We start from the raw sequence: 14,694 nt of genomic DNA on the forward strand, positions 1-14,694 counted from the left end.
TTCCCCTGCACTCCGTGCAGAGCAATTCCTTGTTCCACATCAAACGTGAAAGGAGCCTTGATTTCCTTGATGGCACTCCAGAGAAAACCCAAGATCACTGTCTCAAGTCTAGAGGGATCCTGAGGTCACTGGAGCAGCACGAAAGGGCTCCATGGACCCCAAATCAACTCGAGATGAGAGCTTAGTCCCTGGCTTCGACTCAAGAGGAATACCAACTTTCCACAAGCACCTCAAGAGGAGGCTTCTCTCAGCCACAGGTATGTGAGAAGGACCCTGAGCTTGTGGCCTCAAGTGGAATGGACACCGAGATGCTCTGACTCGAAATAAGGCCGGATATCCCTGCAGTGAATTGAATGCAGGCTCGTCTTGCATCTCCCAAGAGGAAGGGATGTCTGAATCCCCTGTGGAGACCACAGAGAAACACCTAGTTCTCCGCCTCCTCGCGACCAGAGGCCTCACATCCTTTGAAAATTCGAGAGGTCCGCGGAGATCAATGCTTCCAAAGGAGACGCTGCCTGACTCCTCTTGAAAATGGATAGGAGTCCCAGGATCCCTGTGGCACATCGAAAGGGACACTGGGTCTCACGCCTCACGTGGAGACGCGTCCCAATTGCCATGCCAAGACTCGAGGAGAATCCCGAGGTGTCCCTCGCACCTAGGCAGGAGTGCTGACGTCGCTGAACAAACACGTGTCTGGAACGGCCCTCCCCGTCGTAACTCGAGAATATACCCCAGGTTCCGGCCACAACTTGAGAAAAACGATGAGACATCCCCCTTGCCTTGAGATGAGGCCCGATTCCCCTGCACTGCGTGCAGAGCAATTCCGTGTTCCACATCAAACGTGAAAGGAGCCTTGATTTCCTTGATGGCACTCCAGAGAAAACCCAAGATCACTGTCTCAAGTCTAGAGGGATCCTGAGGTCACTGGAGCAACACGAAAGGGCTCCGTGGACCCCAAATTAACTCGAGATGAGAGCTTAGTCCCTGGCTTCGACTCAAGAGGAATACCAACTTTCCACAAGCACCTCAAGAGGAGGCTTCTCTCAGCTATAGGTATGTGAGAGGGACCCTGAGTTTCTGGCCTCAAGTGGAATGGACACCGAGATGCTCTGACTCGAAGTAAGGCCGGATATCCCTGCAGTGAATTGAATGCAGGCTTGTCTTGCATCTCCCAAGACGAAGGGACGTCTGAATCCCCTCTGGAGACCACAGAGAAAAACCTAGTCCTTCGCCTCAACGCGAACGGAGGCCTCATATCCTTTGAAAACTCGAGAGGTCCGCGGAGATCAATGCTTCCAAAGGAGACGATGCCTGACTCCTCTTGAAAATGGATAGGAGTCCCAGGATCCCTGTGGCACGTGGAAAGGGACCCTGGGTCTCCCGCCTCACGTGGAGACGCGTCCCAATTGCCATGCCAAGACTCGAGGAGAATCCCGAGGTGTCCCTGACACCTAGGCAGGAGTCCTGATATCGCTGAACAAACACGTGTCTGAAAGGGCCCTCCCCGTCTTAAGTCGAGAATATACCCCAGGTTCCGGCCGCAACTCGAGAAAAACCATGAGACTTCCCACTCGCCGTGAGGTGAGGCCCGATTCCCCTGCACTGCGTGCAGAGCAATTCCGTGTTCCACATCAAACGAGAAAAAAGCCTTGATATCCTTGATGGCACTCCAGAGAAAACCGAAGATCACTGTCTCAAGTCTAGAGGGATCCTGAGGTCACTGGAGCAACACGAAAGGGCTCTGTGGACCCCAAATCAACTCGAGATGAGAGCTTAGTCCCTGGCTTCGACTCAAGAGGAATACCAACTTTCCACAAGCACCTCAAGAGGAGGCTTCTCTCAGCTACAGGTATGTGAGAGGGACGCAGAGTTTGTGGCCTCAAGTGGAATGGACACCGAGATCCTCTGACTCGATGTAAGGCCGGATATCCCTGCAGTGAAATGAAGGCAGGCTCCTCTTGCATCTCCCAAGACGAAGGGTTGTCTGAATCACCTGTGGAGACCACAGAGAAAGACCTAGTCCTCCACCTCAATGCGAACGGAGGCCTCACATCCTTTGAAAACTCGAGAGGTCCGCGGAGATCAATGCTTCCAAAGGAGACGATGCCTGACTCCTCTTGAAAATGGATAGGAGTCTCAGGATCCCTGTGGCACGTGGAAAGGGACCCTTGGTCTCCCGCCTCACGTGGAGACGCGTCCCAATTGCCATGCCAAGACTCGAGGAGAATCCCGAGGTGTCCCTTGCACCTAGGCAGGAGTCCTGACGTCGCTGAACAAACACGTGTCTGGAAGGGCCCTCCCCGTCGTAACTCGAGAATATACCTCAGGTTCCGGCCGCAGCTCGAGAAAAACCATGAGACTTCCCCCTCGTCGCGAGATGAGGCCCGATTCCCCTGCACTGCGTGCAGAGCAAATCCGTGTTCCACATCAAACGTGAAAGGAGCCTTGATTTCCTTGATGACACTCCAGAGAAAACCCAAGATCACTGTCTCAAGTCTAGAGGGATCCTGAGGTCACTGGAGCAACAAGAAAGGTCTCCATGGACCACAAATCAACTCGAGATGAGAGCTTAGTCCCTGGCTTCGACTCAAGAGGAATACCAACTTTCCACAAGCACCTCAAGAGGAGGCTTCTCTCAGCTACAGGTATGTGAGAGGGACCCTGAGTTTGTGGCCTCAAGTGGAATGGACAACGAGATGCTCTGACTCGAAGTAAGGCCGGATATCCCTGCAGTGAATTGAATGCAGGTTCGTCTTGCATCTCCCAAGACGAAGGGTTGTCTGAATCCCCTGTGGAGACCACAGAGAAAGACCTAGTCCTCCGCCTCAACGCGACCGGAGGCCTCACATCCTTTGAAAACTCAAGAGGTCCGCGGAGATCAATGCTTCCAAAGAGACGATGCCTGACTCCTCTTGAAAATGGATAGGAGTCCCAGGATCCCTGTGGCACGTAGAAAGGGAACCTGGGTCTCCCGCCTCACGTGGAGACGCGTCCCAATTGCCATGCCAAGACTCGAGGAGAATCCCGAGGTGTCCCTCGCACCTAGGCAGGAGTCCTGACGTCGCTGAACAAACACGTGTCTGGAGGGGCCCTCCCCGTCGTAACTCGAGAATATACCCCAGGTTCCGGCCGCAACTCGAGAGCAACCATGAGAATTCCCCCTCCCCGCGAGATGAGGCCCGATACCCTAGCAATGCGTGCAGAGCAATTCCGAGTTCCACATCAAACGTGAAAGGAGCCTTGATTTCCTTGATGGCACTCCAGAGAAAACCCAAGATCACTGTCTCAAGTCTAGAGGGATCCTGAGGTCACTGGAGCAACACGAAAGGGCTCCGTGGACCCCAAATCAACTCGAGATGAGAGCTTTGTCCCTGGCTTCGACTCAAGAGGAATACCAACTTTCCACAAGCTCCTCAAGAGGAGGCTTCTCTCAGCTACAGGTATGTGAGAGGGACCCTGAGTTTGTGGCCTCAAGTGGAATGGAAACTGAGATGCTCTGACTCGAAGTAAGGCCGGATATCCCTGCAGTGAATTGAATGCAGGCTCGTCTTGCATCTCCCAAGAAGAAGGGATGTCTGAATCCCCTGTGGACACCACAGAGAAAGACCTAGTTCTCCGCCTCATCGCGACCAGAGGCCTCACATCCTTTGAAAACTCGAGAGGTCCGCGGAGATCAATGCTTCCAAAGGAGACGATGCCTGACTCCTCTTGAAAATGGATAGGAGTCCCAGGACCCTGTGGCACGTGGAAAGGGACACTGGGTCTCCCGCCTCACGTGGAGACGCGTCCCAATTGCCATGCCAAGACTCGAGGATAATCCCGAGGTGTCCCTTGCACCTAGGCAAGAGTCCTGACGTAGCTGAACAAACACGTGTCTAGAAGGGCTCTCCCCATCGTAACTCGAGAATATACCCCTGGTTCCGGCCACAACTCGAGAAAAACCATGAGAATTCCCCCTCGCCACGAGATGAGGCCCGATTCCCCTGCCCTGCGTGCAGAGCAATTCCGTGTTCCACATCAAACGTGAAAGGAGCCTTGATTTCCTTGATGGCACTTCAGAGAAAACCCAAAGTCACTGTCTCAATTCTAGAGGGATCCTGAGGCCACTGTAGTCCGAAAGGGCTCCGTGGACCCCAAATCAACTCGAGATGAGAGCTTAGTCCCTGGCTTAGACTCAAGAGGAACACCAAATTTCCACAAGCACCTCAAGAGGAGGCTTCTCTCAGCTACAGGTATGTGAGAGGGACCCTGAGTTTGTGGCCTCAAGTGGAATGGAAACCGAGATGCTCTGACTCGAAGTAAGGCCGGATATCCCTGCAGTGAATTGAATGCAGGCTCGTCTTGCATCTCCCAAGAAGAAGGGATGTCTGAATCCCCTGTGGACACCACAGAGAAAGACCTAGTTCTCCGCCTCATCGCGACCAGAGGCCTCACATCCTTTGAAAACTCGAGAGGTCCGCGGAGATCAATGCTTCCAAAGGAGACGATGCCTGACTCCTCTTGAAAATGGATAGGAGTCCCAGGACCCTGTGGCACGTGGAAAGGGACACTGGTTCTCCCGCCTCACGTGGAGACGCGTCCCAATTGCCATGCCAAGACTCGAGGAGAATCCCGAGGGGTCCCTCGCACCTAGGCAAGAATCCTGACGTCGCTGAACAAACACGTGTCTAGAAGGGCTCTCCCCGTCGTAACTCGAGAATATACCCCAGGTTCCGGCCACAACTCGAGAAAAACCATGAGAATTCCCCCTCGCCACGAGATGAGGCCCGATTCCCCTGCACTGCGTGCAGAGCAATTCCGTGTTCCACATCAAATGTGAAAGGATCCTTGATTTCCTTGATGACACTCCAGAGAAAACCCAAGATCACTGTCTCAAGTCTAGAGGGATCCTGAGGTCACTCGAGCAACACGAAAGGCCTCCGTGGACCCCAAATCAACTTGAAATGAGAGCTTCGTCCGTGGCTTCGACTCAAGAGGAATACCAACTTTCCACAAGCACCTCAAGAGGAGGCTTCTCTCAGCTACAGGTATGTGAGAGGGACCCTGAGTTTGTGGCCTCAAGTGGAATGGACACCGAGATGCTCTGACTCGAAGTAAGGCCGGATATCCCTGCAGTGAATTGAATGCACGCTCGTCTTGCATCTCCCAAGACGAAGGGATGTCTGAATCCCCTGTGGAGACGACACAGAAAGACCTAGTCCTCCGCCTCATCGTGACCGGAGGCCTCAAATCTTTGAAAACTCGAGAGGTCCGCGGAGATCAATGCTTCCAAAGGAGACGATGCCTGACTCCTCTTGAAAATGGATAGGAGTCCCAGGATCCCTGTGGCACGTGGAAAGGGACCCTGGGTCTCCCGCCTCACGTGGAGACGCGTCCCAATTGCCATGCCAAGACTCGAGGAGAATCCCGAGGTGTCCCTGACACCTAGGCAGCAGTCCTGATATCGCTGAACAAACACGTGTCTGAAAGGGCCCTCCCCGTCTTAAGTCGAGAATATACCCCAGGTTCCGGCCGCAACTCGAGAAAAACCATGAGACTTCCCACTCGCCGTGAGGTGAGGCCCAATTCCCCTGGACTGCGTGCAGAGCAATTCCGTGTTCCACATCAAACGAGAAAAAAGCCTTGATTTCCTTGATGGCACTCCAGAGAAAACCGAAGATCACTGTCTCAAGTCTAGAGGGATCCTGAGGTCACTGGAGCAACACGAAAGGGCTCTGTGGACCCCAAATCAACTCGATATGAGAGCTTAGTCCCTGGCTTCGACTCAAGAGGAATACCAACTTTCCACAAGCACCTCAAGAGGAGGCTTCTCTCAGCTACAGGTATGTGAGAGGGACCCTGAGTTTGTGGCCTCAAGTGGAATGGACACAGAGATCCTCTGACTCGATGTAAGGCCGGATATCCCTGCAGTGAAATGAAGGCAGGCTCGTCTTGCATCTCCCAAGACGAAGGGTTGTCTGAATCCCCTGTGGAGACAACAGAGAACGACCGAGTTCTCCGGCTCATCGCGACCGGAGGCCTCACATCCTTTGAAAACTCGAGAGGTCCGCGGAGATCAATGCTTCCAAAGGAGACGATGCCTGACTCCTCTTGAAAATGGATAGGAGTCCCAGGATCCCTGTGGCATGTGGAAAGGGACCCTGGTTCTCCCGCCTCACGTGGAGACGCGTCCCAATTGCCATGCCAAGACTCGAGGAGAATCCCGAGGTGGCCCTCGCACCTAGGCAGGAGTTCTGACGTCGCTGAACAAACGCGTGTCTGGAAGGGACCTCCCCGTCGTAACTCGAGAATATACCCCACGTTCCGGCCGCAACTCGAGAAAAACCATGAGACTACCCACTTGCCGCGAGATGAGGCCCGATTCCCCTGCACTGCGTGCAGAGCAATTCCGTGTTCCACATCAAACGTGAAAGGTGCCTTGATTTCCTTGGTGGCACTCCAGAGAAAACCCAAGATCACTGTCTCAAGTCTAGAGGGATCCTGAGGTCACTGGAGCAACACGAAAGGGCTCCGTGGACCCCAAATCAACTCGAGATGAGACCTTAGTCCGTGGCTTCGACTCAAGAGGAATACCAACTTTCCACAAGCACCTCAGGAGGAGGCTTCTCTCAGCTACATGTATGTGAGAGAGACCCTGAGGTTGTAGCCTCAAGTTGAATGGACACCGAGATGCTCTGACTCCAAGTAAGGCCGGATATCCCTGCAGTCAATTGAATGCAGGCTCGTCTTGCATCTCCCAAAACGAAGGGATGTCTGAATCCCGTGTGGAGACGACAGAGAAAGAACTACTTCTCTGCCTCATCGGGACCGGAGGCCTCACATCCTTTGAAAACTCGAGAGGTCCGCGGAGATCAATGCTTCCAAAGGAGACGATGCCTGACTCCTTTGAAAATGGATAGGAGTCCCAGGATCCCTTTGGCACGTGGAAAGGGACCCTGGGTCTCCCGCCTCACGTGGAGACGCGTCCCAATTGCCATGCCAAGACTCGAGGAGAATCCCGAGTTGTACCTCGCTCCTAAGCAGGAGTCCTGACGTCGCTGAACAAACACGTGTCTGGAAGGGCCCTCCCCGTCGCAACTCGAGAATACATCCCAGGTTCCGGCCTCAAATCGAGAAAAACCGTGAGACTTCCCCCACGCTGCGAGATGAGGCCCGATTCCCTTGCACTGCATGCAGAGCAATTCCATGTTCCACATCAAACGTGAAAGGAGCCTTGATTTCCTTGATGGCACTCCAGAGAAAACCCAAGATCACTGTCTCAAGTCTAGAGGGATCCTGAGGTCACTGGAGCAACACGAAAGGGCTCCGTGGACCCCAAATCAACTCGAGATGAGAGCTTAGTCCCTGGCTTCGACTCAAGAGGAATACTAACTATCCACAAGCACCTCAAGAGGAGGCTTCTCTCAGCTACAGGTATGTGAAAGGGACCCTGAGTTTGTGGCCTCAAGTGGAATGGACACCGAGATGCTCTGACTCGAAGTAAGCCCGGATATCCCTGCAGTGAATTGAATGCAGGCTCGTCTTGCATCTCCCAAGACGAAGGGATGTCTGAATCCCCTGTGGAGACCACAGAGAAAGACCGAGATCTCCGCCTCATCGCGACCGGAGGCCTCACATCCTTTGAATACTCGAGAGGTCCGCGGAGATCAATGCTTCCAAAGGAGACGATGCCTGAGTCCTCTTGAATATGGATAGGAGTCCGAGGATCCCTGTGGCACGTGGAAAGGGACCCTGGGTCTCCCGCCTCACGTATAGGCGCGTCCCAATTGCCATCCCAAGATTCGAGGAGAATCCCGAGGTGTCCCTCGCACCTAGGCAGGAGTCCTGACGTCGCTGAACAAACACGTGTCTGGAAGGGTCCTCCCCGTCGTAACTCGAGAATATACCCCAGGTTCCGCCCGCAACTCGAGAAAAACCATGAGACTTCCCGCTCGCCGCGAGATGAGGCCCGAATCCCCTGCACTGCGTGCTCAGCAATTCCGTGTTCCACATCAACTTGAAAGGAGCCTTGATTTCCTTGATGGAACTCCAGAGAAAACCCAAGCTCACTGTCTCAAGTCTAGAGGGATCCTGAGGTAACCGGAGCACCACGAAAGGGCTCCGTGGACCACAAATCAACTCGAGATGAGAGCTTAGTCCCTGGCTTCGACTCAAGAGGAATACCAACTTTCCACAAGCACCTCAAGAGGAGGCTTCTCTCAGCTACAGGTATGTGAGAGGGACCCTGAGTTTGTGGCCTCAAGTGGAATGGACACCGAGATGCTCTGACTCGAAGTAAGGCCAGATATCCCTGCAGTGAATTGAATGCAGGCTCGTCTTGCATCTCCCAAGACGAAGGGATGTCTGAATCCCCTGTGGAGACCACATAGAAAGACCTAGTCCTTCGCCTCATCGCGACCGGAGGCCTCACATCCGTTGAAAACTCGAGAGGTCCGCGGAGATCAATGCTTCCAAAGGAGACGATGCCTGACTCCTCTTGAAAATGGATAGGAGTCCCAGGACCCCTGTGGCACGTGGAAAGGGACCCTGGGTCTCCCGCCTCACGTGAAGACGCGTCCCAATTGCCATGCCAAGACTCGAGGAGAATCCCGAGGTGTCCCTAGCACCTTGGGAGGAGTGCTGACGTCGCTGAACAAACACGTGTCTGGAAGGGCCATCCCCGTCGTAACTCGAGAATATTCCCCAGGTTCCGGCCGCAACTCGAGAAAAACCAAGAGACATCCCCCTCGCCGCGAGATGAGGCCGATACCCCTGCCCTGTGCGCCGAGCAATTCCGTGTTCCACATCAAACTTGAAAGGAGACTTGATTTCCTTGATGGCACTCCAGATAAAACCCATGATAACTGTCTCAAGTCTAGAGGGATCCGGAGGTCACTGTAGCAACACGAAAGGGCTCTGTGGACCCCCAATCAACTCGAGATGAGAGCTTAGTCCCTGGCTTCGACTCAAGAGGAATACCAACTTTCCACAAGCACCTCAAGAGCAGTCTTCTCTCAGCTACAGGTATGTGAGAGGGACCCTGAATTTGTGGCCTCAAATGGAATGGACACTGAGATGCTCTGGCTCGAAGTAAGGCCGGACATCCCTGCAGTGAATTGAAAACAGGCTCGTCTTGCATCTCCAAAGACGAAGGGATGTCTGAATCCCCTGTGGAGACCACAGAGAAAGACCTATTCCTCCGCCTCAACGCGACCGGAGGCCTCACATCCTTTGAAAACTCGAGAGGTCCGCGGAGATCAATGCTTCCAAAGGAGACGATGCCTGACTCCTCTTGAAAATGGATAGGAGTCCCAGGATCCCTGTGGCACGTGGAAAGGGACACTGGGTCTCCCGCCTTACATTCAGCAGCGTCCCAATTGCCATACCAAGACTCGAGGAGAATCCCGAGGTGTCCCTCGCACCTAGGCAGGAGTCCTGACGTCGCTGAACAAACACGTGTCTGGAAGGGCCCTCCCCGTCGTAACTCGAGTATAGACCCCAGGTTCCGGCCGCAACTCGAGAAAAACTATGAGACTTCCCCCTCGCCGCGAGATAAGGCCCTATTCCCCTGCACTGCGTGCAGAGCAATTCCGTGTTCCACATCAAATCTGAAAGGAGCCTTGATTTCCTTGATGGCACTCCAGAGAAAACCCAAGCTCACTGTCTCAAGTCTAGAGGGATCCTGAGGTCACTGGAGCACAACGAAAGGGCTCCGTGGACCCCAAATCAACTCGAGATGAGAGCTTAGTCCCTGACTTCGACTCAAGAGGAATACCAACTTTCCACAAGCACCTCAAGAGGAGGCTTCTCTCAGCTACAGGTATGTGAGAGGGACCCTGAATGTGTGGCCTCAAGTGGAATGGACACCGAGATGCTCTGACTCGAAGTAAGGCCGGATATCCCTGCAGTGAATTGAATGCAGGCTCGTCTTGCATCTCCCAAGACGAAGGGATGTCTGAATCCCCTGTGGAGACCACAGAGAAAGACCTAGTCTCCGCCTCATCGCGACTGGAGGCCTCACATCCTTTGAAAACTCTAGAGGTCCGCGTAGGTGAATACTTCCAAAGGAGCCGATGCCGGACTCCAATTGAAAATGGATAGGAGTCCCAGAATCCCTGTGGCATGTGGAATGGACACAGGGTCTCCCGCCTCACGTGGAGACGCGTCCCAATTGCCATGCCAAGACTGAAGGAGAATCCCGAGTTGTCCCTCGCACCTAGGAAGGAGTGCTGATGTCGCTGAACAAACATGTGTTTGGAAGGGCCCTCCCCGTCGTACCTCGAGAAATCACCCCAGGTTCCGGCCGCAACTCGAGAAAAACCATGAGACTTCCCCCTCGCCGCGAGATGAGGCCCGATTCCCGTGCACTGCGTGCAGAGCAATTCCGTGTTCCACATCAAACGTGGAAGAAGCCTTGATTTCCTTGATGGCACTCCAGAGAAAACCCAAGATCACTGTCTCAAGTCTAGAGAGATCCTGAGGTCACTGGAGCAACACGAAAAGTCTCCGTGGACCCCAAATCAACTCGAGATGAGAGCTTAGTCCCTGGCTTCGACTTAAGAGGAATACCAACTTTCCACAAGCACCTCAAGAGGAGGCTTCTCTCAGCTACAGGTATGTGAGAAGGACCCTGAGTTTGTGGCCTCAAGTGGAATGGACACCGAGATGCTCTGACTCGAAGTAAGGCCGGATATCCCTGCAGTGAATTGAATGCAGGCTCGTCTTGCATCTCACAAGACAAAGGGATGTCTGAATCCCCTGTGGAGACCACAGAGAAAGACCTATTCCTCCGCCTCAACGCGACCGGAGGCCTCACATCCTTTGAAAACTCGAGAGGTCAGCGGAGATCAACGCTTCCAAAGGAGACGATGCCTGACTCCTCTTGAAAATGGATAGGAGTCCCAGGATCCCTGTGGCACGTGGAAAGGGACCCTGGGTCTACCGCCTCACGTGGAGAGGCGTCCCAATTGCCATGCCAAGACTCGAGGAGAATCCCGAGGTGTCCCTCGCACCTAGGCAGGAGTCCTGACGTCGCTGAAAAAACCCGTGTCTGGAAGGGCCCCCCCCCGTCGTAACTCGAGAATATACCCCAGGTTCCGGCCGCAACTCGAGAAAAACAATGAGACTTCCCCCTCGCTGCGAGATGAGGCCCGATTCCCCTGCACTGTGTGCAGAGCAATTCCGTGTTCCACATCAAACGTGAAAGGAGCCTTGATTTCCTTGATGGCACTCCAGAGAAAACCCAAGATCTCTGTCTCAAGTCTAGATGGATCCTGAGATCACTGGAGCAACACGAAAGGGCTCCGTGGACCCCAAATCAACTCGAGATGAGAGCTTAGTCCCTGGCTTCCACTCAAGAGGAATACCAACTTTCACAAGCACCTCAAGAGGAGGCTTCTCTCAGCTACAGGTATGTGAGAGGGACCCTGAGTGTGTGGCCTCAAGTGGAATGGACACCGAGATGGTCTGACTCGAAGTAAGGCCGGATATCTCTGCAGTGAATTGAATGCAGGATTGTCTTGCATCTCCCAAGACGAAGGGATGTCTGAATCCCCTGTGGAGACCACAAAGAAAGACCTAGTTCTCTGCCTCATCGCGACCGGAGGCCTCACATCCTTTGAAAACTCGAGAGGTCCGTGGAGATCAATGCTTCCAAAGGAGACGCTGCCTGACTCCTCTTGAAAATGGAAAGGAGTCCCCGGATCCCTGTGGCACGTGGAAAGGGACACTGGGTCTCCCGCCTCACATTGAGAGGCGTCCCAATTGCCATGCCAAGACTCGAGGAGAATCCCGAGGTGTCCCTCGCACCTAGGCAGGAGTCCTGAGGTCACTGAACAAACACATGTCTGGAAGTGCCTTCCCCGTCATAACTCGAGAATATACCCCAGGTTCCGGCCGCAACTCGAGAAAAACCATGAGACTTCCCCCTCTCTGCGAGATGAGGCCCGATTCCCCTGCACTGCGTGCAGAGCAATTCCGTGTTCCACATCAAACGTGAAAGGAGGCTTGATTTCCTTGATTGCACTCCAGAGAAAACCCAAGATCACTGTCTCAAGTCTAGAGGGATTCTGAGGTCACAGGAGCAACACGAAAGGGCTCCGTGGACCCCAAATCAACTCGAGATGAGAGCTTAGTCCCTGGCTTCGACTCAAGAGGAATACCAACTTTCCACAAGCACCTCAAGAGGAGGCTTCTCTCAGCTACAAGTATGTGAGAGTTACCCTGATTTTGTGGCCTCAAGAGGAATGGACACTTGATGCTCTGACTCGAAGTAAGGCCGGATATCCCAACAGTGCATTGAATGCAGGCTCGTCTTGCATCTCCCAAGACGAAGGGGTGTCTGAATCCCCTGTGGAGACCACAGAGAAAGTCCTAGTTCTCCGCCTCATCGCGACCGGAGGCCTCACATCTTTTGAAAACTCAAGAGGTCCGCGGAGATCAATGCTTCCAAAGGAGACGATGCCTGACTCCTCTTGAAAATGGATAGGAGTCCCAGGATCCCTGTGGCACGTGGAAAGGGACCCTGGGTCTCCCGCCTCACGTGGAGACGCGTCCCAATTGATATGCCAAGACTCGAGGAGAATCCCGAGGTGTCCCTCGCACCTAGGCACGAGTCCTGACGTCGCTTAACAAACACATGTCTGGAAGGGCCCTCCCTGTCGTAACTCGAGAATATACCCCAGGTTCCAGCCACAACTCGAGAAAACCCATGAGACTTCCCCCTCGCCGCGAGATGAGGTCCGATTCCCCTGCACTGCGTGCAGAGCAATTCCGTGTTTCACATTAAACGTGAAAGGAGCCTTGATTTCCTTGATGGCACTCCAGAGAAAACCCAAGATCACTGTCTCAAGTCTAGAGGGATCCTGAGGTCACTGGAGCAACACGAAATGGCTCCATGGACCCCAAATCAACTCGTGATGAGAGCTTAGTCCCTGGCTTCGACTCAAGAGGAATACCAACTTTCCACAAGCAGCTCAAGAGGAGGCTTCTCTCAGCTACAGGTAAGTGAGAGGGACCCTGAATTTGTGGCCTCAAGTGGAATGGACACCGAGATGCTCTGACTCGAATTAAGGCCGGATATCCCTGCAGTGAATTGAATGCAGGCTCGTCTTGCATCTCCCAAGACGAAGGGATGTCTGAATCCCCTGTGGATACCACAGAGAAAGACCTAGTCCTCCGCCTCATCGTGACCGGAGGCCTCACATCCTTTGAAAACTCGAGAGGTCCGCGGAGATCAATGCTTCCAAAGGAGACGATGCCTGACTCCTCTTGAAAATGGATAGGAGTCCCAGGATCCCTGTGGCACGTGGAAAGGGACACTGGGTCTCCCGCCTCTCGTGGAGACGCGTCCCAATTGCCATCCCAAGACTCGAGGAGAATCCCGAGGTGTCCCTCGCACCTAGGCAGGAGTCCATACGTCGCTGAACAAACACGTGTCTGGAAGGTCCCTCCCCGTCGTAACTCGAGAATATACCCCAGGTTCCGGCCGCAACTCGGGAAAAACCATGAGACTTACCTCTCGCCGAGAGATGTGGCCCGATTCCCCTGGCCTGCGTGCAGAGCAATTCCGTATTCCACATCAAAAATTAAAGGAGCCTTGATTTCCTTGATGGCACTCCAGAGAAAACCCAAGATCACTGTCTCAAGTCTAGAGGGAACCTGAGGTCACTGGAGCAACATCAAAGTGCTCCGTGGACCCCAAATCAACTCGTGATGAGAGCTTAGTCCCTGGCTTCGACTCAAGAGGAATACCAACTTTCCACAAGCACCTCAAGAGGAGGCTTCTCTCAGCTACAGGTATGTGAGAGGGATCCTGAGTTTGTGGCCTCAAGTGGAATCGACACCGAGATGCTCTGACTCGAAGTCAGGCCGGATATCCCTGCAGTGAATTGAATGCAGGCTCGTCTTGCATCTCCCAAGACGAAGGGATGTCTGAATCCCCTGTGGAGACCACAGAGAAAGTCCTAATCCTCCGCCTCATCGCGACCGGAGGCCTCACATCCTTTGAAAACTCGAGAGGTCCACGGAGATCAATGCTTCCAAAGGAGACGATGCCTGACTACTCTTGAAAATGGATAGGATTCCCAGGATCCCTGTGGCACGTGGAAAGGGACCCTTGGTCTCCCACCTCACGTGGAGACGCATCCCAATTGGCATGCCAAGACTCGAGGAGAATCCCGAGGTGTCCCTCGCACCTAGGCAGGAGTCCTACGTTGCTGAACAAACACGTGTCTCAAAGGGCCCTCAGCGTCGTAACTCGAGAATATACCCCAGGTTCCGGCCGCAACTCGAGAAAAACCATGAGACTTCCCCCTCGCCGCGAAATGAGGCCCGATTCCCCTGCACTGCGTGCAGAGCAATTCCGTGTTCCACATCAAACGTGAAAGGAGCCTTGATTTCCTTGATGGCACTCCAGAGAAAACCCAAGATCACTGTCTCAAGTCTAGAGGGATCCTGAGGTCACTGGAGCAACAACAAAGGGCTCGTGGACGCCAAATCAACTCGTGATGAGAGCTTAGTCCCTGGCTTCGACTCAAGAGGAATACCAACTTTCCACAAGCACCTCAAGAGGAGGCTTCTCTCAGCTACAGGTATGTGAGAGGGATCCTGAGTTTGTGGCCTCAAGTGGAATGGACACCGAGATGCTCTGACTCGAAGTAAGGCCGGATATCCCTGCAGTGAATTGAATGCAGGCTCGTCTTGCATCTCCCAAGA

Source organism: Dama dama, chromosome 8, assembly GCF_033118175.1.
Source record: "Dama dama isolate Ldn47 chromosome 8, ASM3311817v1, whole genome shotgun sequence".
NCBI lineage: Eukaryota > Metazoa > Chordata > Mammalia > Artiodactyla > Cervidae > Dama > Dama dama.